This window comes from Bubalus kerabau, chromosome 2, assembly GCF_029407905.1.
Source record: "Bubalus kerabau isolate K-KA32 ecotype Philippines breed swamp buffalo chromosome 2, PCC_UOA_SB_1v2, whole genome shotgun sequence".
Lineage (NCBI taxonomy): Eukaryota > Metazoa > Chordata > Mammalia > Artiodactyla > Bovidae > Bubalus > Bubalus kerabau.
The window spans coordinates 90,400,672-90,427,853 of NC_073625.1; the positions used below are offsets into that span (position 1 = coordinate 90,400,672).

Below are 27,182 nucleotides of genomic sequence, written 5' to 3' on the forward strand. Positions count from 1 at the left end.
CATCGTGATTATCTGGGTTGTGAAGATCTTTTTTGTACAGTTCTTCTGTGTATTCTTGCCATCTCTTCTTAATATCTTCTGCTTCTGTTAGGTCCATACCATTTCTGTCCTTTATTGAGCCCATCTTTGCATGAAATGTTCCTTTGGTATCTCTGATTTTCTTGAAGAGATCCCTAGTCTTTCCCATTCTGTTGTTTTCCTCTATTTCTTTGCATTGATCGCTGAGGAAGACTTTCTTATCTCTTCTTGTTATTCTTTGGAACTCTGCATTCAGATGTTTATATATTTCCTTTTCTCCTTTGCTTTTTGCTTCTCTTCTTTTCACAGCTATTTGTAAGGCCTCCCCAGAGAGCCATTTTGCTTTTTTGCATTTCTTTTCTATGGGGATGGTCTTGATCCCTGTCTCCTGTACAATGTCACGAACCTCATTCCATAGCTCATCAGGCACTCTTATCTATCAGATCTAGGCCCTTAAATCTATTTGTCACTTCCACTGTATAATCATAAGGGATTTGATTTAGGTCATACCTGAATGGTCTAGTGGTTTTCCCTACTTTCTTCAATTTCAGTCTGAATTTGGCAATAAGGAGTTCATGGTCTGACCCACAGTCAGCTGTTAAACCACCAACCCTTCTTCCTCAGTAAGATCATCCATCCTCATGCAAAACCCCCAAGTGCCTCCCCTACTCTTAGAGAAAAAGTGTTCCAAATAGCTATAGTGTTAACTAGAATTTTTGTTCTAATGCAGTAAAATCTGAAATCTATTTCTACTATCTGTGGAAATACATATAGTGGAAATAATATGTGGAAATATCCATTCTCAAAGCATACCAAATGATAGTGTATTAGGTTTTTATTCCTGCTGTGACAAATCACCACAAATTTAGTAGCATAGAACAGCGCAAGTTCAGTATCCTACAGCTCTGGCAGTCAGAAGCCCAAAAGTCTATAGGTCTAAAATCAAAGTCTTAGCAGGGATATAATCCATCTGAAACTAGAGGGGAAAATCTATTTCCTTGCCTTTTTTAATCTTTCAGAGACAGCCTGCATTCCTTGGTGTATGGCCCCTTCCTCAATTTTCAATCATATCACTGCCACCTTTGCCTTCATCATCACATCTCCTTTTCTGACCCTGACCCTGACCCTCTTGCTTCCCTTTTTATAGACTAAAAACCCTTATGATTAGATCACGCCCACTCAGACAATCCAAGATAATCTCCCCATCTCAAGGTCCTTAACTTAATCATATCTGGAGAATCCTTTTTGTTATGTAAAATAATACATTCACAGGTTCAGGGCTTAACACTTGGATATTTTGGGGATCTGGTACCCAGCACACCACAGACAGTTTACTGCATTATCATTATTTTTTCAGTGGGGGAAAAATGCATTGGGAGCATAAAATATGTGTTCATATATGCCCAATGAGCCTTTGTATTTATTTGAGCTGTGTAATCATATCCAATTCTCCCTACCTATGTCATTCTAACACAAGGTTTCTCAGCCTTGGTCCTATTAACACTTGGGGCCAGATATTCCTCTGTGGTGGGGAGCTGTCTTGTGCATTGTGGGAATCTGAGAAACATTTATGGCCTCTACCCACAAGATGCTCATAGCACTGCCCCCACAGTTGTGGCAACAAAGAATAATGTGTCCACACATAGACACATGTCCCCTGGGCAGAAACAATTTACCCTCAGTGGAGAACCACTCATGTAATAGAAAGCAGCCAAATTATTGTCATTGCCTCTTTGAAGGCAATAGTTCATAGAAGGCAAAAGATTTGGATATGTAGACTGATGGCTAATCTTAAGGGGGCAAATGTGAGTCATACATCTTAGCATTGCAGACTAAATTTACTGCCAAATGTATTTGTCCAAAAGACACAAAACTCAGAGTTGTCTTATTCATTGGTAGTAACTCATGCATGTGATGAGTCCAGTGTGGGTTATGAGGTTTTCAGGGCTTTGGATATCAGGCAGAGAGGAGTGCCTCAGAACGCAGTGTCTTATAAGAGCTGTGAGCTCTTCAGCAGTGGGACCCATGTCTTACCATCTTTCATTTCATTATGAGTAGCATAATCTCAGCCTACGTCTTTCAAACTTTCTATTGTACTATGATGGTTCTCAAACACAGGGGTAATGGTGCCTCTGAAGTGATACAGGCCAGGCCCCAGAATTCACTTCTTGGCCAATCCTCCCCACATTTATCCCCAAGCTTTTTCTGTTGTTCTGTTCCCCAATCATGTCTAACTCTTTGCAACTCCATGGACAGCAGCATGCCAGGCTTCCCTGTCCTTCACCATCTCCCTGAGCTTGCTCAAACTCATATCAATTCAGTCAGTGATGATATCCAACCATCTCATCCTATGTCGTCCCCTTCTCCTCCTGCCTTCAATCTTTCCCAGCATCAGATTCTTTTCTAATGAGTCAGCTCTTCGCATCAGGTGGCCAAAGTATTGAAGCTTCAGCATCAGTCCTTCTAATGAATATTCAGGATTGATTTCCTTTAGGATGGACTGGTTTGATCTCCTTGCAGTCCAAGGGACTCTGGAATCTTCTCCAACACCACAGTTCAAAAGCATCAGTTCTTCGATGCTCAGCCTTTTTTATGGTCCAATTCTCACATCTATACATGACTACTGGAAAAACCACACCTTTGACTGGATGGACCTTTGTCGGCAAAATGATGTCTCTGCTTTTTAACACTCTGTCGAGGTTTGTCATAGCTTTTCTTCCAAGAAGCAAGCGTCTTTTAATTTCATGGCTGCAGTCACCATCTGCAGTGATTTTGGAGCCCAAGAAAATAAAGCCTGTGACTGTTTCCATTGTTTCCCCATCTATTTGCCATGAAGTGATGGGACCAGATGCCATGATCTTCAATTTTTGAATGTTGAGTTTTAAGCCAGGTTTTTCACTCTCCTCTTTCACCTTCATCAAGAGGCTCTTTAGTTCCTCTTTACCATTGGAGCCATCAGGGAAGCCCTCCTAAGTCTTAGTCATTTGTACAAATCCTTCATAGAGGCTTCCCTGGTGGCTCAGATGGTAAAGAACCTGCCTGAGTATGGGAGACCTGGGTTCAATCCCTGGGTCAGGAAGATTCCCTGGAGAAGGGAGTGGCAACCCACTCCAATATTCTTGTCTGGAGAATTCCATGACAGAGGGGCCTGGCAGGCATATAGTCCAGGGGGTCACAAAGAATTGGACATGATGGAACAACTAACACACACACACATAACTCCTTCATGATTTCTTTTTGTCATTAATTACACAGTATTTATCTTTAAATCAACTTATGATTTTCAAGAATCAATGTTTTAACAATAATATAAGTGAAATCATGTTTCACAATGCTACTGAATTTTTTCTAAAATGCACTGAATTAAATATGTAACTATAAAGAGTTTCACGTTTAACCACATGCTATCTAAAAGTATCTCACTACTAGATACATACACAAGAGTTTAAGAAATATTGTCCTGGAGGCAACCAACATCAGGAAAAGTCTGACATTTGTTTCTAGATCTAAAGAGGTTTCTCCCATCTACTCAAGTTCCTCACAGATGAGGGACCATCAAAGTACAGAAAACCAATTGCTTTCGCAATCAGAGGGAAAACCTCAGGCTAGCATTTTACACACTTTCCTAAACATCTTCCTTTTCATTTTCCTTTAAAAACAGATAATAGTTAAGATAATGCCCTTAAAAACAGCAATATCAGGTAGTTCATACTGATATGTTTAATGCATCACTTCAGTCAGATAACTACCAAAAAAGCAAACCCAAACACTGGAGAAAGTAATCCAGGCCAGGATTTCCAACAGTGTATTTCACAGAAAACACTAATTCTATAGGATCTCACTAGACATTACATGGGGGGAAAAGGTAAGCAGGGAAGTTGGCACAGATCTAGTTAAATAATTTGAGAAAATATTGTTAAACAAAATTAATTTTTTATTGTAAGACTTGTCAAAAGCTTTCATTTTCTACTGTGCTTTGTAAAACTTAAGAGAAACAGACATTAAGCATGCAACCTTAAATTTATTTAATGAAAAATATCCTCTTTTTCCCTAAGAGCATTCCCTGGAGCGAGTATTCAGAGGAACATATTTTGGGAAATGCTGATAAATCTAGATTAGAGAAAACAGTATTTTTCTGAGATGAAGAACAAACTCTAGGATAATGGATATTTTTAAATGTACACGACCTTATATTTTAACAACTACCTAGAAGAGCAGATAGTCTTCTCTGGATTAACTTTGTTCATCTCTGTTTTGCACTCCCAGGGACTCAAAAACATTGCTGAATGCAACTGACAAATAAATATAAAAGACAATGTGGAAATTATTTTACTGGCTATCAGTTCAGTTTAGTTCAGTTCAGTTGCTCAGTCGTGTCCGACTCTTTGTGACCCCATGAATTGCAGCATGCCAGGCCTCCCTGCCCATCACCAACTCCCAGAGTTCACTCAAACTCATGTCCATCAAGTCGGTGATGCCATCCAGCCATCTCATCCTCTGCCGTCCCCTTCTCCTCCTGCCCCCAATCCCTCCCAGCATCAGAGTCTTTTCCAATGAGTCAACTCTTCGCATGAGGTGGCCAAAGTACTGGAGTTTCAGCTTTAGCATCAGTTCTTCCAATGAACACCCAGGACTGGTCTCCTTTAGGATGGACTGGTTGGATGTCCTTGCAGTCCAAGGGACTCTCAAGAGTCTTCTCCAACACCACAGTTCAAAAGCATCAATTCTTAGGCACTCAGCTTTCTTCACAGTCTAACTCTCACATCCATATATGACCACTGGAAAAACCATAGCCTTGACTAGACGAACCTTTTTGGCAAAGTAATGTCTCTGCTTTTGAATATGCTATCTAGGTTGGTCATAACTTTCCTTCAAAGGAGTAAGCATCCTTTAATTTCATGGCTGCAGTCACCATCTGCAGTGATTTTGGAGCCCAAAAGAATAAAGTCTGACACTGTTTCCACTGTTTCCCCATCTATTTGCCATGAAGTGATTGGACCAGATGCCATGATCTTCGTTTTCTGAATGTAGAGCTTTAAGCCAATTTTTTCACTCTCCTCTTTCACTTTCATCAAGAGGCTTTTTAGTTCCTCTTCACCTTCTGCCATAAGGGTGGTGTCATCTGCATATCTGAGGTTATTGATATTCTCCCAGCAATCTTGATTCCAGCTTGTGCTTCTTCCAGCCCCGTGTTTCTCATGATGTACTCTGCATATATGCTAAATAAGCAGGGTGACAATATACAGCCTTGACATACTCCTTTTCCTATCTGGAACCAGTCTGTTGTTCCATGTCCAGTTCTAACTGTTGTTTCCTGACCTGCATACAAATTTCTCAAGAGGCAGATCAGGTGGTCTGGTATTCCCATCTCTTTCAGGATTTTCCACACTTTATTGTGATCCACCCAGTCAAAGGCTTTGGCAAAGTCAATAAAGCAGAAATAGATGTTTTTCTGGAACTCTCTTGCTTTTTCCATGATCCAGCGGATGTTGGCAATTTGACCTCTGGTTCCTCTGCCTTTTCTAAAACCAGCTTGAACATCAGGAAATTCCCAGTTCATGTATTGCTGAAGCCTGGCTTGGAGAATTTTGAGCATTACTTTACTAGCGTGTGAGATGAGTGCAATTGTGCAGTAGTTTGAGCATTCTTTGGCATTGCCTTTCTTTGGGATTGGAATGAAAACTGACCTTTTCCAGTCCTGTGGCCACTGCTGAGTCTTCCAAATTTGCTGGCATATTGAGTGCAGCACTTTCACAGCATCATCTTCCAGGATTTGAAATAGCTCAACTGGAATTCCATCACCTCCACTAGCTTTGTTCGTAGTGATGCTTTCTAAGGCCCACTTGACTTCACATTCCAGGATGTCTGGATCTAGGGTCAGTGATCACACCATTGTGATTATCTGGGTCGTGAAGATCTTTTTTGTACAGTTCTTCTGTGTATTCTTGCCATCTCTTCTTAATATCTTCTGCTTCTGTCGGGTCCATACCATTTCTGTCCTTTATCGAGCCCATCTTTGCATGAAATGTTCCCTTGGTATCTCTAATTTTCTTGAAGAGATCTCTAGTCTTTCCCATTCTGTTGTGTTTGCATTGATCACTGAAGAAGGCTTTCTTATCTCTTCTTGCTATTCTTTGGAACTATACATTCAGATGTTTATATCTTTCCTTTTCTCCTTTGCTTTTTGCTTCTCTTCTTTTCACAGCTATCTGTAAGGCCTCCTCAGACAGCCATTTTGCTTTTTTGCATCTTTTCTATGGGGATGGTCTTGATCCCTGTCTCCTGTACAATGTCACCAACCTCCTTTGCTTTGAGAAGTAATTAACATCTTTTTTATCTTAATTGATAAAGCTGCACAGAATGTGCGCCCTGATAATCTAAAAGCAGTCATTGCTGAAGTTAGTATCACCTGAAGAGTACAAATGGACAGTGGTCACAGTTCATGGAATCAGCAAACAGGATTTTTTTCCTTAGTGGACTCTTACTTCGTCTACATGAGCAGTACATAAACATGCAAAGGTCATTCTAAATGGAGACTAAGGCTAAGAATTGAAAAGTGGTAAATTTTTCAAATTTGATTTTTCTAGCAACTACTACAGATGATTGGACATGAAATTGTGAATGTAATGAGATAGTGTGGCCAAAATATTAAACCCAGAATAACTCGTAAGAAATATAAAGCCCCAAATGTTATCAAACAGAGTTTTAGCTTTGGAAGAGATATGAGAGATGTAGAAAGTGGCATTGTCATCAAACTAATAAAATTATACCAGGGATTCTTCTATGGGTTGCACTACTCGATTGCCAGGTGAGCTTGGGTAAATCATTCTACCTGTTCATGACCCACTTTCTTCTTTAGAATGAGACAGTTGGGAAAAATAATCATGTAACACCTTGTAGAGATCAGCAGTATCATCATCACGTGGGATATTGTTAGAAATGTAGAAACTCAGGCTTACCCCAGACTTACTGAGTCAGAATTTGCATTTTAACAAGATTCCTAGATAAACTAATACACTGGTTTTGTAACTCCGTTCTTAGTACCTAAGTGAAGTGAAGTGAAATTCTCTCAGTCATGTCTGACTCTTTGCAACCCCATGGACTATACAGTCCATGGAATTCTCCAGGCCAGAATACTGGAGTGAGTAGCCTTTCCCTTCTCCAGAGAATCTTCCCAACCCAGGGCTCGAACCCAGGTCTCCCACATTGTAGGCAGATTCTTTACCAGCTGAACCACAAAGGAAGCCCCTGTTAGTACCCAAGACCATACCAATCCTAACCATCCTCACCCCACCCAACCCCTTCAAGGCAGAATTTGCAATAAGGATTATTTTTGTTTTGTTTTTTTTTATAAGTGCCAGGATTCCAAGCCCTCTCTTTTGACAGGGAAGGAAACTGAGGCCCCAGCAGGTAAAGCAGATTTCCTGAAACCATACAGCGAATTAGCAGCAGAACACAGATTTTGTTATTAGTTTTTCCAGTGCAGTTGATTATATAGTTTCATGAGAATGTTACCAAAATGCTGTGATTAAATTGCCAAGTGTTAATGTTATAACAAACGAACAGCAATGCTTTTCTACTCTTGGAAAAAGCTTTTCTTAGTTTAAAAATGACTTTTTTAGTGAAATTATGTTATTTCTGGAGGTACAGCGAGAAGAATCAAGTTACAGGTGTCTCATTCCTCTTCCAGGTGGTAGGAAGACCTTTAGACTCAGGCCAGATGCTTACTTTCCTGCTTCCTCCCCCTCTCACCACTGAGGCACCCACCTCTCCCCAAGCAAATGTGCAGCATGCACACACACACACACACAGCCAACACCAATAGTGTGTAATTCAATTATGAATAACAGCAGAAACCACAGAAGTCCATGATCCAGGATGCTTGCAAGTCCTATTAATAATCCCTCTTAGCAACCAGCCTTGTGCCTTGTCTGTGTGTCTGTGTTAGTCGCTCAGTTGTGTCTGACTCTTTGCAACCCCACAGGGTGTAGCCTGCCAGACTCGTCCATCCATGGGATTTTCCAGGCAAGAATACTGGAGTGTATTGTCATTTCCTTCTCAGGGGATCTTCCTGACCCAGGAATCAAACTGGGGTCTCCTTCATTGCACGCAGAGTCTACCGTCTGAGCCACCAGGAAAGCCCCGTGCCTTATCTAAAGGCACAGGTCTTTTCAAGCTTTTACAGCTTTGAAATTTGAAATTTTGAATAAATTTGGAAAACCAAATTTATCTAAAGTAACCATAGAGAAATGGGTAGAGAGAATAAATAATATATAGTGGCATTAAACAAATCTCACTGGTTCATTATTGAGTATAGTGGGCATTTGTATGTTCCCCGGCAATCTTTCTTTCCATTTTGTTTCCACTTCTCTTTTCACTAGTCCCACTGAAACAAGAGAGATTAACTGTCCAAAGTCAAGAATAATAGCAAAACCACTTGAAAGAACAATCAAGCATACTATATTTGGCCAAAGTCATATTGTCAAATACTTTCTTCAGTTTGCCTCCAGACTACTCCAGGTTTTACCTGGAATTAAAGTCACAGGCATTATATTTAAAATGGGGGAAATATAACTGCATGGTACCATTTTTATCCTTTGGAAATGATCTTTTCTTTGTCTTCTCCCTCATAGCATTATCATCTGAGAACTGTCAATCCAAAGGCATCAAACCAAAAGTTAATTTCACTATTTCTTTTATGTTTAATAAACCTGCAGTATCTTCCTCACTCTTTAGTTTCCTGTTTCTGTAAATCTTTGTAAATTGTTCTTATTTTATTTTTCTCATATAAAATTGTTTGCTTTTTTTTGTTTTTTTGTTTTTTTTTTTTATAGACCAGCAGCATTGCTACCAGTGTGGTAACATTAGGTAATTTACCAAGTTTAGCCAAATAATACAAATATCTAGCTTGTGGATGGGAAGCAAAATATAGTTCAAAATGCATAATGCCTCTTCTCAAGAAATTTTTGGCTTATGGCAGAAGTAAAAATTGCTGTGGATCCTTATAAAAGACAGATGTTCAGGGATATAATTAAGCACGCCAACAAAATAATTTTTTTTTTTTAAATAATGATTATTAAGGGTACATGTCATGAAGCACAATCTATCCAAAATAATTACAAATTTTCATATCAAGATTCTATTGCAGTCTTTTCAATAGAGAGTCATATAAATAAATATAAATTTTCTTGCAGCCACATTTAAAAAAATAGGTAAAATTAAGTTTAGTACTATATTTTATTTAACCCAATGTGTCCAAAATAGTATCATTTCAACATATAATCAAAATACAAATTTACCAAAAAGCTATTTTACATTATTTGTACTAGTCTCCATGTTAAAAGATTAGGAAGAGAAAATGATTAGAATGGTTAATAAGCAAAACAGTTGAAAACTTATTGGAAAAGTATTCTCAGTAATAAACTAGCATAAGCCCTAAGATAATTGAATTGTAATAGCCTCTTACCTTTTGTATCAATAAATCTCAAAATAAAACTGAAGGTTTCTCTCATCACTACTTATGAGTGATATTTATAGTTAGCAAAAGTGAAGTCGCTCAGTCGTGTCCGACTCCTTGCAACCCCATGGACTGTAGCCTACCAGGCTCCTCCGTCCATGGGATTCTCCAGGCAAGAATACTGGAGTGGGGTGCCATTTCCTTCTCCAGGAGATCTTCCTGACCCAGGGATTGAACCCGGGTCTCCCGCATTGTAGGCAGACGCTTTACTGTCTGAGCCACCAGGGAAGTCAAGGGAATTCACGACCAGGGAAGTTAGCAAACTTTCTCCATAAAAAAATTTTAAAGATAATTTAAAATCATAAGACCAGCTGGCTGTTCCCTCTTTCCCTCCCTTTCCCCCTTGTATTTGCTTCCATCAAAGCACCACAGTTTGTACTCATTTCATTTATGTGTTGCCTTCCTTCCCTTTCACAGAATGTAAGCTCTGTTAGAGCAGGAACCACACATCATGTTATGTTCAGTGTTATTTCCAAGAGTACCTGCCCTCCAGCCTGGCAATGAGAATCACTCAATATTTGTTAAAAGAATTATAAAACAAATTAAGAGACATCAGCTAGGTCAGCATAAAAGTAAGGGTCTTTTGCATTAATAACACACACTAGAATTCTAAATACTAAGTTTATCCTAACACCTGAATTGAACAAAGCCAAGAGAGTAAACATATCAAAAGTTTCAACTTTTGTAGCACAAATTCCTAGGTATTTAAGAATAACTTCTTCCTCCAGATGTCAAGATTCACAAGATTTATGGGACTTCCTGGTGGCACAGTGGTTAAGACTTTGTGCTTCTATTTCAGGGGACATGGGTTCAATCCCTGGCTGGGGAACTAAGATCCTGAATGCTACGTGCTGAGGCCAAAAGATAAAAATTTAAATTTAAAAAATAATAGTTTTCACAAAAAAAAAAAAAAAAGATTAACAAGATTTAAGGCTTGTCTGGGTCCCACCTCAGGGCTAAGAAGGGTCTGTGCTAGGTAGGGGCACCTACCACGAAGCCTAGCCCAAGAAGAGAGATTCTGAGAGTTGGGGTATTTTCCGTCAGAGCAGCCAACCGCAGCTGAGTCAGGAAGGGACCTTTGAGATAGGTTCAAAGAGGGAAACTATAGGTAGAATCCACAGAAAGGCCAAGAGAATACCTGGAAGTCCTTCTGAGGGGGCAAACAAGGGTCACAGCACCCTGAGGGGCCTGTTTGCGTACGGCCAGCGGCTCACAGCCTGGACTGGAGGGCTGTGCTGCACAGACCCTGAGCAGCCTCTGGTCAGGCCCACCCAGGGTCACAGGGTTACCTCACCGTCATAACACAAACGAAAACCAGCCACACTCACGCCCGATGATGATTGCAAGACCTAAAGGTGGTAACCAAGGTAGAAACAGGGGTATTTATTTTGGAATTCATGTGACAGATTTATGTGTAACTCCTTCAGATCTATATGTCATATTTTCACCAAACTCTTCTCAATCTCACATTATTTGAGTGTTTTGGGTTTTTTTTTTTTGAAACAATTACTAAGTAGTAATTTAATCAGTTTGCTATACTCTCTGCCTGAAATAGACAAAAATTTAAAACCACACACAAAAAAACCTGAGTGGCTCTTTGAGGTATGAAATGCTTCTTGTTCACCACAAGTGATGTTAAAGGAGTAGCTACGATGAAGAAATCTTTGGGATGATTAGATCTGCTAATAAACTTTATAGGTTTATGACTCAGAATTAAATTAGTCAGATTAGAAAGTTAAAAGGAAAACAAGCAAATTGTTTTAAATGCTGGCATTCCCTAAAGAGATTGGGGAAGCTGAGATGAAAGGATGTTTTAGGGAGTTAACTGAAAAGGCTTTGGCACGAGAGAGGTGGTTTGAGAATCTTTCAGCACCTAGAGCTTGAAAAATACACAATTCTAACAATGAGGGTTATAAATTCTCACTGACAACAGAGAGTCAAAGGAGATGTGAAGTACTCGAGTCTGCACAGATGCTTACCTCGGGGAGGCCAGTTTCTTTGAGAAGATTTGTGGATACACGTTGATGCCACTTGCCTTTACTTCCCAACACATGACCCTCTTTTTTTTTTTTAATGACCCTCTTTAGACCCAACTGTATGTCTCCCCCATACGGATAGCACTACTGCTACCTGGCCAGCTTGGAATGCAAATACTTGCCTAAGGGAAATACCAGAATTGATGACATAAAAGAGTCTACGCATTCAACAGATTGGGCATCTGGGTATCATCATTTTGTTTACTTGGAAGCCCAATGTCTACAGACATGTTGGTCGTCTTCCACTTAGAAAGTTCTAGTAGCTTCCCATGTATAGGCTTCCCCAACCTTCTCCCCATAACTTCATGGTTTTTGCATCCAGTTCCTAAGTTAAGAAGGAACTCATTTGTAAGAAGAAAGGCAAAACAAGAGGACTATTCAGATAATACTATATGTCTCTTTTCCTCTGTGAGGACCAGTGGATGAGCTCACTGGAGAGCATCTGAAACCCTGGCTGAGGGAACTGGGAAACAGCACTCACTTTTAGTTTAGTCTGTTGAGCAAAATGTTTAATATCAGCCTTGAATTCATTTGGTTTCCATTTACCTTTGACAAGACACATATATAGTGAAAGATTCTGTGCTTGTGTTTTCCTTGCTGCTTGCAAATTTCACCCCATTTAAAACAAAAAAAAAAAGGAGAAAAATAATGGTGCTGACCAGAGCCAAGCATAATATGGGTGGACTCAGTAAACCTTCCCTTAGAAAGTCTCACACATAGACTTCACGGGTGAGATTTCTCCTTAAGAAAAAGAGAAGCATATCTTTGGCAGTATTTTGCTGTCAGTAGGATATAACACATACCCCAAAGGATCTTCATTCTCCTTAACTTTTGGGAATCCCACCTGCTCCAGTACATAAAAGGAAATTGGACACACTGAGGAAGCAGAAGTGACACGAATTATCTTCTCAATTTTATCCTCTTTAAATAGACGTTCAGTGATTATTCTTGAATTGCCAGCTCCTTTTCCAGTCTATGTCTGAATCCCGTGCGCCATTAACCAATAATATCTACAAAAACTTATGCCCACCCTCTGTCCCTCCCTTTAAAAAAAAATCTCAACTATGGACTTCCAGTTAATTATGGAGCTTTAGAAATTATTAATTTCAGATCTGAAAAACTTGAGCAGTCATATCGCATGCATGTGTGACTGAGGTCTTTTGCAGTGAAGTTCTAACATTTCTTAATTAGAGACAGGGCTAACACTCAATCCCATGCTCTTCTCACTACACCAGTTTTACATGAAAGAATGAAAGCATTAATTGGAAAGTACTTTGGTATTACTGGGTTCCATTATTTCCTTCTGTCCACTCATGAGGGGATCTAAGCCACTAACTATGCATGGAAGTCCCCCACAATGTCATTTCAAGGGTGATGGAGAGACCTTCTCTGTCTGCTTCCCCAGTCCTACACACACCAACAGTCTCCACTATGAGGTATTCTGAGTGTTAGCTGAGGCACCACTCTATCCACAGTGTCCTAGCTTAAAATTCAAGCATCCTGAGAGGCATAATACTTTTTTCTTGGTGAGTCTAGCTAAGGTTTGTCAACCTTGTTTATCTTTTCAAAGAACCAGCTCTTAGTTTCATTGATCTTTTCTATTGTGTTTTTAGTCTCTATTTATTTCTGCTCTAATGGGAATTCCCTGGAAGCTCAGTTGGTAAAGAATCTGCCTGCAGTGCAGGAGATCCAGGTTTGACCCCTGGGTTGAGAAGATCCCCTGAAGAAGCAAATAGCAACACACTCCATATTCTTGCCTGAAAAATCCCATGGACAGAGGAGCCTTGCATGCTACAGTCCATGAGGTCACAAGAGTCAGACACGACTTAGTTACTAAACCACAATTTCTCTGAACTCCTTCCTCATACTAAGTTTGAGCCTTATTTGTTTTTCTTTTTCTAGTTCCTTGAAGTATAGCATTAGGTCATCTATTTAATATTATTTTTGTTTCTTGAAACAGGCATTTATTGCTATGAACTTTCCTTTTAGAACTACTTTTCTGCATCCTATAACTTTTGTATGTTACATTTCCACTTTTGTCTCAAGGTATTTTTTTATTTCCCATTTGAATTCTTCTTTGACCCATTGGTTGTTCAGTAGCATGTTGGTTAATCTCCATATACTCACAAATTTTCCAATTTCTGTCATGTAATTAATTTATACTTTCAATGTAGCCAATATTTTATAATAACTATACATGGAATATAACCTTTAAAAATTGTGTAACAAAAATGAATCAATTAAAGGATACATTTTTAATAAATAAATTTTTCTGGTTTCATAGCATTGTTATTGGGAAAGTTGCTTGACATGATTTTAATCCTCTTAAATTTATTTAGACTTGTTTTGTGGCCTAACATATGATGTATCTTGGAAAATGTTCACATGCCTTTAAATATATGTATTCTGATGCTTTTGGATATAGTGTTTTATAAATATCTGTTAAGCCTATCTTTTTTAACATGTTGTTTAAAGTCAATATTTCCTGATTGATTTTCTGTCTGCATGATCTATCCATTGATATAAGTGGGGTATTAATGACTACAATTATTATATTGATAGCTATTTCTCCAGTTAAGTCCATTAATATTAGCTTTATATATTTAGGTGTTCCTTGTTAGGTATGTAAATTTTTACAAGTGTTTTCTCTTCTTGTTGGATTGACCCCTTTATCATTATGTAACTTTGTTTTTGTCTCTTATTACTATCTTTGTTTGAAAGTGTTTTTGTCTGATATAAGTATAGCTACTCCAGCCTTTTGGTCTCCATTTGCATATAATATCTTTTTCTATCCCTTAACTTTCAGTCTGTATGTGTCTTTACACCTAAAGTGAGTCTCTTGTAGGAGCATATAGATGAGTAATTTTTTTATCCATTCAGCTGCTCTATGTCTTTTGATTAGAAAATTTAGTTCATTTACATGTAAAATAACTTTTCATCAGTACATGCTTATTGCCATTTTACATTGTTCCCTAGCTGTTTTTGTGGTTATTCTGTTTCTTTCTTCTTTTCTTGCTCTCTTCATTTGTGGTTTGATGACTTTCTCTTTAGTTGTATGGTTATAATTCTTTCTCTTTATTCTTTGTGTATTTACTATAGGTTTTTGCTTTGTGGTTACCATGAATCTTACATATAACAAGTTATATTCTGTAACATATTATATTTCATATAATTGTATAGCAACATATTTTAAGTTAGTAATAACTTAAGTTTCTTGCCATTCTAAAGCTCAACATTTTTAATCTTCCCCATGTTTCATGTTTTTGATGTCACATTTTACTATTTTTTTTTATCTTGTATATTTTTTAACTAATTTCAGACATACTTCAAAGATATTATGGTCAGTTCCAGACAACCACAATAAAGCAAATACTGCAATAAAGTGAGTCATATGAATTTTCTGGTTTCCCAGGGCATATGTTATATTTACACTATACTGTAGTCTATAAAGTGTGTAATAGCATTATGTCTTTTAAATGTATATACCTTACTTTTAAAATGTCTTATTGCTTAAAATCCTAGCCATCATCTAAGACTTTAGCTCGTTGTAATCTTTTTGCAATAGTAACATCAAAGAACACCATAACAAATATTATTTTTAAAATAAGTTTGAAATACTACAAGAATCACCAAGATAAAACAAAGAGACATTAAGTGAGCAAATGCTGTTGGAAAACTAGTGCCAAGAGATTTGTTCAGTGCAAGGCCATAAACTTTTAACTTGTTTAAAAAAGAAATGCAGTATCTGAGAAGCACAATAAAACAAGTATGCCTGTATTACAATCATAGACATTTTTATTATGATTATATTAGCTTTTATAAGTAACTAATCCAGCACCTTTACTATTTATTTTTCCAAATAGGTTTATTCTTTCATATATGTTCTCATTACTAATTGTCATCATTTATTTTCAGATTGAAAAAGTCCCTTTAATAGGTTTTGTAAGGCCAGTTTAGTGGTGGTAAACTCCTTTATCTTTTGCTTATCTGTAAAACTCCATCTCTTTTTCAATTCTGAAGGATGACTTTTCTGGGTAGAGTATTCTTGATTTTAAGGGTTTTTTTTTTTAAAGCAGTTTAAAGCAGAAGCATGCCATTACCTGCTTGCCTGCAAATTTTGTGCTGATAAATCTGTTGATAACCTTATGGGGCCTCCCTTGTACATAAAGAGTTTTCCTCTTGCTGCTGTTAATATTCTTTCCTTGTCTCTAACTTTTGACATTATAATTACAATGTGTCTTATTGTAAGCCTCTTTATTCAGAACTTTCTTGGCATCCTGGATCCAGATGTCTATTTCCCTCTCCAAATTAAGGAAGAAAATTATTCAGGGAAGGAAAAAATTCAGCCATTAATTTTTCAAGTAAGATTTCTGCTCCCTTCTGTTTGATGTTGTCTCATAAGCCACTTAAACTATCTTCATCTTTTTTCATTCTTTTATCTTTCTGCTCTTCTGGGTGAACTTCACTACCTTGTGTTCAAGTCAACTGATCCTTTCTTCTGTTTCATCTGTTGAACCTCTGTAGTGTATTTTTTAAATTCAATTATCATGTTCTTCAATTCTGTGACTTCTATTTGGTACTTTTTTATATTTTCCATTTCTCTCTTGAAATTCTCACTGTGTTCATCCATTCTTTTCCCCAGTTTGGTAAGAATTTTTATAACCATTACTTTTAACTCTTTATCAGGTCAAGTACTTATCTCTGCTTCATTAAGATTTTTTATGAGGGTTTATCTTGTTCTTTCATTTGGAACATATTCCTCTGTTTGACTCTCTGTGTTGGTTTCTATATAGTAAATAAAACAACCACCTTTCCCAGTCTTGAAAGAGTAGCCTTGTGTTGAAGATGAGTTTTTTTTAATTCAGCTCTGTCCCAGCTCCTGGTCATCTCTCAAACATCTGTGCTTGTTAAGCAGCCTAATATATTTTTAATACCTCCCACTGGTTGAAGACATGCCAAGACCTTTCAGAGTCTCAAAGGGAAAGATCTCAACATCTAGATCAGGCTGACAGGAAGTCAGACCCTCAGGCGGCTGCTTTTAAAAATATGCAAATATATGTAGTTCTGAGGGGAAACAAGCATAAGCCCTACTGGCCACCAGAGTCAGGTGATCTGTCAGTGTCCCCTGAGCTACAATCACAAAAATCACACTCCAGATGAGTGTGTAAGCTCCTTTCCTGAGATACTGGTGAGCTGGAGCAAGGTAGAAGGAGAAGGCCAAGATGGCATTCACAGCCTACCTTCCTTGAGAGCAGCTCTGTAGGTCACTAAATATGTGCCAGACCTAAAACCTGTCCCTCAGGCTGAAGCTCCAGGACAGGAAAAGTGGCATCATTCACAGAAAGACTGAAAAATATGCCTCAGTCTGCTATCTGTGCCCTAGGGGATTGTAAGCTGCCAAGAACCATCCCTCTGATCACCATAGTCCCATGGAACCCCAGAATACAAGCTTCTTCATCCACCAGAACCAGGCAATCAAAGGCTGTCCCTTGGGTGTCAGCTGCAAAAACCAGGCACCAGACACATGCAAATCTCCCCTCCAAGAGACACTGGCACTCTGGAGTGCAATGGAGAGTGAGAGTGAATATAGCACCCACCCTCCAAGATCTCTGGAAAGAATTACAGTCAGCCCCTAGGTACATGTTTTATTAGAAGGCTGCCCCTCTGGACACAGTCATGATTAGCTAACATACCTTATTCATAGAAACACCAAACTCTTAGGTCTATTATCTCTTGGTAACCCAGTGTGTGGTAGCTATTTAAGAACTCTTTCTACATTGGTTACAGTCCTGTGGGATGCACTGGCCACCAGAGCCAGGTGATGTAAAGGTGCTCCCTGGCAGCATAAAACTCAGGGTGCCAGACAGGGGTAGGAGCTCCTTGCGGGGTGACACTGATTATATGAGTCCCAGGTGACCAGGAACACAAGTTCCCCTGGCCTCCAGGGCCAAGCAACCCAGAGATATCCCCTGAGCAGCAATCACAAAATTTGAGGCACCAGACATATGTTAAGACTCTCTCCTGGGAGATTCTGGTGCCCCAAGCATGGCAAAAGGAGAATCCCCCAGGCTCTGTCCACAGAAAGCGTTGCAGCAGGCTCATAGAAATGTGAAGTGTAAATGCAGTAGATGAGACTCCTTCATTTTAAGTCTGGGCATGACCAGCTACTTCTGAGCTGGGTCTAAGGCGGGTGATTCTGAGTGCACTGGCCCTTTAAGAGCTGTCATCCATTTCACTGCCATCCTGTGAGTTTTGGGATGCAAGCCCTATTGGCTTTTAAAATTAGATATTTGGCGTGATCCTTTCTTAAGTGGGTGTCTTAAAAGTTGGGGTGCCTGATGACAGGTCTGAACCCTTTGCTCCTCAAGGAGAAGCTCCAGGTTTTGAATTTCCTCCCAGTTATGGTCACTGTATCAGGGGTAGGGTTTATGGAAAGATATATCTCAACCTCTCCTACCTGCCATTTTAAAATATTTATTTTTATTTGACTGTACCAGGTCTTATTTGTGGCATGTTGGATCTTCAATCTTTGTTGCAGTGTGTGGGATCGTTAGTTGTGGCATGTGAACTCTTAGTTGCAGAATGTGTGACCTAGTTCCCCAGCCAGGGATCAAACCTGGGCCCCCTGCATCGGGAGTGTGGTGTCTTAGCCACAGTACCACCAGGAAGGTCCCCTCTCCTGCCTTGATGTGGTTTTCTTCTCACTTGCCCAGTGTGCGATTGTCACTCGGGCAGTCTTTAGATTTTCAAGAGGAAATTGGCCCTTTTGTAACTGTAGACTCAGTGTGTCTGTGGGAGGAGGTGAGTTCAGGATTTTCCTATATCTTCATGTTGAACCAGAACATGGAGTTGCTTTTTTATAGACATGGTCAAGGAAGGTCTGAGTGTAAAAGCCACATTCAAGCAGAGACCTAAAGTAAACAAGGCAGTGAGCTGTGAATATTTCTAGGGAAGAGTGTTCCAAGCAGAAGGAACAGTGGGAACAAATGCCCTATATAGGAAGTATGATTGATGTGTTTGAAGAATAGCAAGAAAGCCAGTGGGACTGGAGTTTAGTAAGCAAGAGAAAGAATGGTAGAAGCGGAAGCCAAAGCGTTCCATGTAGATCCTTGTAAGCCATCATCAGGACCTTGGCTATCACACCAATGGAGGTGGAGATTCTATGGAAGTGTTGAGTAGAAGAGTAATAGGATCTGACTCATGTTTTTAAAAAAAAAACATTCTGGCTGCTCTGTTTAGATTAGACTTTAGAGGCAAAAGCAGATGCTTGTATTAATTCGGTAATGCATCATGAGTTATGAGATTTTTATAGTTTTCCATTTTGCACGTGACAAAGCTGGGAGAAGTCACACAGATGGCAAATAACAGAATCAGGATAAGAACCCAGGCAAGCTGGCTCCAGAGGTCATGCTTTTAACCTCTACACTCTCACTTCTCAAGAAAGATGTCAAAGGCTAAGGCAAGAAAAACTGATGCAAATATCATTGGCTGGGGAACACTAGGCCCAGTTCTAATTGGGGAAGGAAACATCATTTTGCTTCATTCTATTTCCATTATTTCATGGACTGAATTGCACTTTGTGGACAAATGAGTCAGAAATATCTGGCTATGTCAGTTGTTAAAAAAACAGTATATTACAAGTCAGAAATACAAGAGTTATAGCAGAACCTATTAATCACTTTGCAGCAGGTGCCTGAACTGTCAATTGCAGTACTGGAAAGGGGCTTTGCACATTTATTTTCCCACCTAATGTGAAGTCAAGAATATGAAAAGGACTAAGATTCCCTTTTGTGATTACTGTATTGATATTACTTATCAGTGATTCTCAACCTTCATTCCCATATGACGGGTTTCTCTAATTATTTAAAACTTGTAAAGAAATCCTTCACAAAATTTTTATTATAATCATGTCAACTCACCTCTACAAATTCTTTAAAAAATTAAATACCTGATTACCAAACCTTCAAAGAGAAAGTTATCGCCATGATATCTCTTCAACACTATTTTTGAACACAAAGAAACATAACTAGAAACATAACATCTTCTATAATGTGCCAGAATTTTAGAACTTTCACAATTAGAATGTGTAATATTAGTAAAAATCCATCTTTTCACAAAATTATGTAAAATGTTTACAAATAATTATGGGAGAATATAGTGACATATATACAAGTAATTATGCAATAAAAATTATACTTCAAGCATGGTGTTATTCTCTCATTCATTTTTTAAAGAGATTTTCAAGTAAACTAAATGAATCCCACCAAAAAGCCAAAACCCACTGAACCCACTCTTTAGCTCAAAGAGAATCTGTTCAGTGCCTTAACATTTTGAAAGAAAGTGTGAAAGTGAAAGTCACTCAGTCATGCCCAACTCTTTGCAACCCCATGGACTATACAGTCCATGGAATTCTCCAGGCCAGAATACTGGAGTGGGTAGCCTTTCCCTTCTCCAGGGGATCTTCCCAACCCTGGGATTGAACCCAGGTCTCCCACATTGTGAGTGGATTCTTTACCAGCTGAGCCACAAGGGAAGCTCAAGAATACTGAAGTGGGTAGCCTATCCCTTCTCCAGCAGATCTTCCTGACCCAGGGCCTCCAAACCAGGGCCTCCTGCATTGCAGGTAGATTCTTTACCAACTGAGCTATCAGGAAGCCCTAACTTTGAAGGGAAAGGTAAAGAAGTAACTAGATACAGGGTATTTCTACACTCAAAGAATTTACAACCTTGTCAGAGGACAAGGCTTATATATCTCAAAGGCTTATATGCGTGCATGCTAAGTCACTTTAATCATGTCCAACTCTTTGCAACCCTGTGGACTAGGGCCTACCAGGCTCCTTTATCCACGGGATTCTTCAGGCAAGAATACTGGAGTGGGTTGCCATGCCGTGCTCCAGGGGCTCTTCCCAACCCAGGGATCGAACCTGCATCTCTTACATCTCCTGCATTGGCAGGCAGGTTCTTTACCACTAGCGCTGCCTGGGAAACCCAAATCTTATACCAAAAAGGAGAAAAAAACGCACATAATAGTTAATGACAGTGCTGAACACACAGGGCACTGACGGCAGTCTTGGGCTCAGCCCCCAGGCAGCCCTGGCCTGCCTCAACCCTCACTCCTCCTGCCAGGCCGCTTTCTTCTGTTCTCCCTCTGAGCCCTCCAGACTGTGAACAACCTGGGTCATTTTACCGTATATTACTACACTTCTGCACTCCCCATGTGAATCTTGTAAAGTCCATACACACACTTTTAGCAGTGTGAAGGGGCTTTCTCTTCTCACCCAGTTAGAAGGCCCCTTACACCCACAGAGCAGAAGTTTCGATTGATCAGAGAGAAGAAAGTTCTGAACTTTCTGATGCAGGCAGTTCTGAACATGGATCCCATTAATAGGGTGAATGGTCCAAGGCAAGGTACCCAAGAGGCAGCTTTGGACAGGAACAAGGTACTAGAGGTCTGCGAGTTTGGGAAAGAGGATTTCAAACGTGGAAGAGTTGCCCGGCAAGGCACATAGGAGGGGAACTATCTTTCAGACTTGACAGGCAGGACTCAATAGAGGACAACTTTATCTACATGCTATTCTGCTTCTCCCACACAAGACAAGTTAATGGTAGTGTTATTTGATTCCAAAACCAGGTTTCCCATTAGAATCCCGAGGTAGTTCTGATGTACTGACTCACTGCAAGAGCTTATTTATTCATTTAACAAATTTATGGAGCCTCTGTTATGAATTAAGTAGGCCTCTGAGGACCAACCTGGAGCCCAGCCTCCATCGTTTCCATAGGCATTCTGTGTTTGGAGTTCCCGACTACTGATTTACGCCTTTGGGAACTCTTCCCAGTAGTAAATAGAAGGTTTCTTGTATCCTTTCTGTATTCCAATTTGCATGCTGCCTTTTCCTTAATTTAAGAACAGTATGAAGGTTCAGAAGAAAGGGCTGCACACCGCTTGATTTTATTTATTTCTCTCCCTTTCTTTGTACTTGAATTATTTGCATTCTGGGAAAAGCTCAAGGGATGGCATTTTTATAAAAGTCCTGAGAGAGATATCCATCACAGCAGTGGTTAAGAAAACTGTAATACAAGGCAGGTCACTTGATTTACATAACAGTCTGCAAATAAAGAACATGGTTTATGTTTCAAAAATTGGAAGAGGTAAAAAACTCACTTTTTTTTTTTCAAGAAGCAGGGAAACTTTGTTTGGATTCGGGGGATGAATAAACTCCTACCCACAGATATGACCCTTTCAGGGGCATAATAAACAAAAGGTGAATAAGATGACCATTTGTTTATTCAATTCACCCAAATTTAACATCTTCCCAGCACAGAATGTGGTGATAAATAAGAATACTTGTTTTAAAATGTCAATATATTTTTGTCAGCACACATTATATTTTTCATCTCTTTCTATACTATGTCTCCATAAATGCCTTAGGCATGTTAGGAGAAAGTCCAAATTGTATGGGGCTTAATCATAACTTCAGTGAACTGAGTGACAGGTACGTAAATTAGTGTCAGGTCAGGAAAAATATGCACACAACTTCAGAAAAGCAAAGGACAATGTAGTCTTATCTTTTCAACAACCCCATGCCACCCATCTCAAACACCACACAGGTTTGTGTTTGCACTTGCCCTCCTCACTGGAAAATAGCCACAGTGTGAACTCTTGACAGTCAGAAAGGATCTTAATCTCCAGTTCAGGGCTTCCATTTTCCTAACATGATCTTATAACATTTGAAAGAACAGAGGAAATTTTCCCAATGAAAAAGTTTTGTTTCCAGAATAGGTTTTTTTGGTTCTTTCCTTTTTCCTTTACCTGGAACCCAGTTAAGCAGTTGGAAGTTAAGAGTCATTTTCTAAAACACAAGGTGCTCAACCATATCTGATATGGTCATTTTCCCAAGAAAAAGTGAAGGAAAACTGCTGGACTCCTGGATGAAATTCCTCGTTAGAATTCCAGAGTTAGAACTCCAAAACTCTAAACACATTTTCAGACTGGTGGTTTTGTGTTCTTACCAAATGACCATTATATTTGTCCATGATAAACAGTTGTAACTCCTTGACTGGTTGGGACTGCTAAATCTGGAATTTGTCAGCTGCCTTTTCATTAGAACACAGATTCTCTCTCACCTTAATGTGCATATTTTCGTGTCACTTCTAATTAATTCAGATCCAACTTTCATATATCTGCAATGGTAGATTTGGTAGCTCCTTAAGAAAGGAATATAGATTTTGCTGTCCATGAGTAATATTGGGTTCTCTTGGGATCACTGCAAAAAGGATATTCTTATATAAAGTATCAAAAAAGAGAGCTAAATTTAAGTAAGAGAGCTGTCCAGATCTGTACAAGTCTTGCTGAATGACCAAGGCCTTGGATTGATTTATATAATATGTGCTTTTTAAATGTTTAGCATTTCTTTTTCCAGAAGGAGTCAGGTCAGCTTATAGTGACACAGATGATGCAAGATGAATCAAAGAGAAACTAAGGATGAAAACATGATATGGAATATGGAGAAAGGCTGTACCAGACATGCATGATGACACTCTGTATAGTTGCTACAGGCAGGCCACAGATAGGGCCCAGATCATTCTATCAGACCTCGGGAAAAAGAAACAGGATCAGTCACAAACACACACACACACACACACATACAATTAACCTGCTGCTCACACCATTGCTGACACTGCCAGGTAGAGCTGTGCAGACCTTGGGAGAAGGGTTACAATTCAGCAATCCAGGGGGAATAACCAGGCTCTCAAGCTCCAAGATGACACGAGGAGTTAGTTCAATTTTACATCTAACTGGAGAGCACCTTTCACTTTATATTAGTGGTGACACCAAAAAGCTTCAAAACTTCAGCAACGAGACATTATCCTCCTTTCTTCTGCCTATAACAACCCATCATTCTTCTGGGAAGGCAAGCGCATAGCTACCTCCCTGAAGAGCCTAGTAAGTGTGTTCAGGAAGAAGTCACTGGGCTGTCCCTTGCTTCTGCATCATTTTGGTCTTGATGCCTTAGGCAGAGGCATAGGAAAGTCAACAGAGACCATGTGATTCTGCCCAGGCCCTGCCTAACTTGAGGCATTATTCCTAGAGAGAAAACTGGGGGGAAATGCCATCGAATAAGAAAAATATAAAATAAATTAAACATACAAATCATTAAATAAAAAGCCTGTAAACATGTTAACATGTTTAATAAAGTGTGTGCTCAGTTGCTCAGTCATGTCCAACTCTTTGCAACTCCATGAACAAGATCCCTCTGTCCACAGGACTTTCCAGGCAAGAATACTGCCATTTCCTATTCCAGGGGCTCTTCCTGACCCAGGGATGATGGAACCGGGTCTCCTACATTGCAGGTAGATGCTCTACTATCTGAGCTACCAGGGAAGCCCTTAATAAAATAATAGTTAACATTTATCAAGCTTCCTATGTGTTGATACTGCACCAAGAGCTTCACATTTCATTCATTTAATCTGCTCACCCACCCTATGAGGTAAATACTCTTGCATGTTTTGCAGACCTAGAAACTGAGGCACAGAGAGGCTAGGTGATTTCCCCAAACCACACAGTTAATAAGCGGTGCCCTCAGGATTTGAACCCTAAAGGTGTCACTTCAGAGCTAACTTCCCATCTATGAACTCCAACATCCACCTCACCTCATCCTTCACCACTTGGAACTTCTCTTCTCCTTGGGTTATCCTGATGCCCTTTCCATTAAAAAAAAAAAAAAAGTTAAAGGAAAACCCCAGAGTGTTACTTATGCTTCTGGTTCATCATCCCCAACCTCTTTCTCAAAGACAAGGCTGCTGGCTTTGTGTGGTGAGCAGGCATCTGAGGAAGCGCTGAGCAAGTTCCCTCCCAGAACTGGAAACTACACAAGATGCCAGAGGCCTTCAGACAGACAGTCTGTGGTCAGGGACTTAAATCCGGGGGAGTGGCTGTCCCTAATTCCTCATTTCTCCTTCACCGCTGCGTCTCCATTCCTCCGTCTCGCATCCAAAGCTCAGACGTTCACTCCTCTCACTTGGCCCATTGACTCGCCTTGCCAGAAAATCACCAGCTTGAATTATTCTGATGATAAAACCTTCCGCCTGAAGCTAGAGCCTACTTCCTCCGCCCATCTTTGATCTCTGCAGAATTTTTCTTTTTTGGAAAAACCATACTGGCAAGCACACCAAACTCCTTCCACATACTTGAGATTTTACAGTGGCTTTTTTGGAACGCCGCTGTATTTTACATGTCAGTCGATCTCTACTGGAGAGAACGCCACAAAGACCTGTTGACACCTCACGGCAGAATTTCACAAAATGTTCTAGGAAGAGATAATTTTCTAATTATACCACCAAATTCTGCTTAGGAAGGCATTTTCCAACCACTCGTTTGCAGTGGTGAGAATAGCCTGAGGCTGAAATTGGACCTGGGATGCATACTTTACTTTCTTTTCTCTCTCTCTTTTTATTCCTTTTTGGTATTAGGAAGTATTGCCTAGAAAACTGGGTCTTGCCTTCTACATGCTTACCTGAGAAAGCAACGCTAAAGAAATGCTATCCCCCACCCCCAGCCTCTACCCCTCCACCCCGCCATTAACACCCGGAAATGACGGAATGAGGGCTCTTTTCCTGCCCCCACGAGGTTTAGGGCACCCGGAGGAACGTGCCCGCCATTCTGTGTCCCTTTTGTCCCATCTCTAACACGTCTTCCTGCTCCTGTCTGCCTGGACAGCTCTTTCTCCAACTACCAACTACAAAGGTCATTCCCTTTTCATCCTTTAGACCGTGTTTGAGTTTCAGTCCTCAAGCCAGTTTTTCCTGACTCACTAGACAAGGGTTCTCTCTCAAAGGCTGACCACTTGCATCAGAATGATCAGAGCCCAGAAAACTGTGCTGTTAACAAAGTCCCAGGGGATTCTTATGCACCTGAAAGTTGGAGAACCTCTGTTCTATACTGAGTTAATTCTGTGCTCTATCTTCTCATGACCCCTGTCTACTCCCTCTTCCTAGTGCTAATTGACTTAACGTTTATCCTCCATATCCCATTATCAGCTCCATCAGGGCAGAGACATAATTGAGTTTTAAGGCCTTGGCACCTTCTGGCTTCTGGTAGGCATTCATTAAATATTTATTGACTTGAAGCAAATCAGAACTTTTTTTAAAGAAATATTGAATAGGAAATACTCAATTTCTCAAATTATCCATTTCCACTTTTAGCAGAAAGTGATTAAAACACTTTCTGCTAAAAGATTAAACAGAAAGCAATTAAAACAAGTTTATAAGAAGAATCTAGTCAAAAACCAGAACCCACATAACGTTCACCTGCCTTTCCATATTGAATCTGACCTCACATTTATTTATTTGACCTGTGTACTTTCCATGAATGTACTGAATAGAACAGAGGCATTGTCAGTGATTAACACTTAATTATTGGCCAGAAGGGGCTTCCCCCGATGACTCAGTGGTAAAGAATCCACCTGTTAAGCAGGAGAGGCAGGTTTGATCCCTGAGCTGGGAAGATCCCCTGGAGAAGGAAATGGCAACCCACTCCAGTATTCTTGTCTGGGAAATCCCATGGACAGAGGAGCCTGGTGGGCTATAGTACATGGGGCCACTAAGAGTCAGACACAACTGAGCAACTGAACAGCAGAACAATGGCCCAGAAGATGAGTGTTTTGTTGCAATTTTTTGAAAGATTTTCAAAAACAAAGCTCAAAGCACGAAGAGTTTTTATATCAAAGATCAATTCAGAGAGATGGTGATACATAGGAAAATCCCTTTTAATAATACACCCAATTCCCTTCTCATGTGTGAGGAGAGCCTGGCTATTTAACTCACTTATAAGGTTGTCTAAAAAGAAAATTCTGGGTTAAATGTTAAACTAAAAAAAAAAAAGATGACTTCGGAATCCCAGAGCAAAGCACTGTTATCTATGAACCTGGGATATTTCCCAGGCCTCAACTGGGCTACTGCCCAAATATTCTCTCTCCTTACCCCGCCCAAATAAAAGTGGCCTCCATGAGAGAGGAACAGGTTACGACAGAGGGAAAGCCACAGGACATTAAAATAAAACAGCTCTGTGATCTCTATGTGTTCTCCAAGCACCAAGAGCAGAATCTAATACAGAAAAGTTACAACATGATAACTCTTTTAAGGAATTCAGTTATGATCAAATAAAAGGGACATTGTTAAACTAAGTTTTCAGTACCCCATAAACAAAATTCCAAAGAGCAATGAATAAACTAAAGCTGAGGAAATGCAAGCATAAAAGAAGAGGTTTTCACCAACCTTTCAGGAGTTTAATCTACTTAGTCAGCTCTCTCAAGAGGAATGGTCAGTCTGTTGACTTTCAAGAACAGGGCTTCCACCAGGCAGAGATATGAAAACATCTGTACCAGACTCAGATGTTACTACTATTATTATTATTTCTATTTTATAGGTGAGATGATAGAGATGTTAAGTAACTAGTTCACAGTCACACAAATGGCAAATGATCAAATTAATGTCAGGGCTGTGCATTCAGGGCCTGTGCCTCCTGCACTGTTAAAAATCTGGAAGCTTCTGCTAATGTTATAAATTTTTTAATGAACTGGATGAATGTGAGGTAGAAAAACATACTATATTTC

The 27,182-nt window shown here is 39.6% G+C and overlaps 1 protein-coding gene across 1 annotated transcript in view; it reads left to right on the forward strand.

Annotated features, from left to right (window-relative positions):
* Window positions 1-27,182, forward strand: part of COL8A1 (collagen type VIII alpha 1 chain) — a 169,514-nt gene that overhangs the window by 54,026 nt on the left and 88,306 nt on the right. The gene's annotated exons all lie outside the window — the stretch shown is intronic.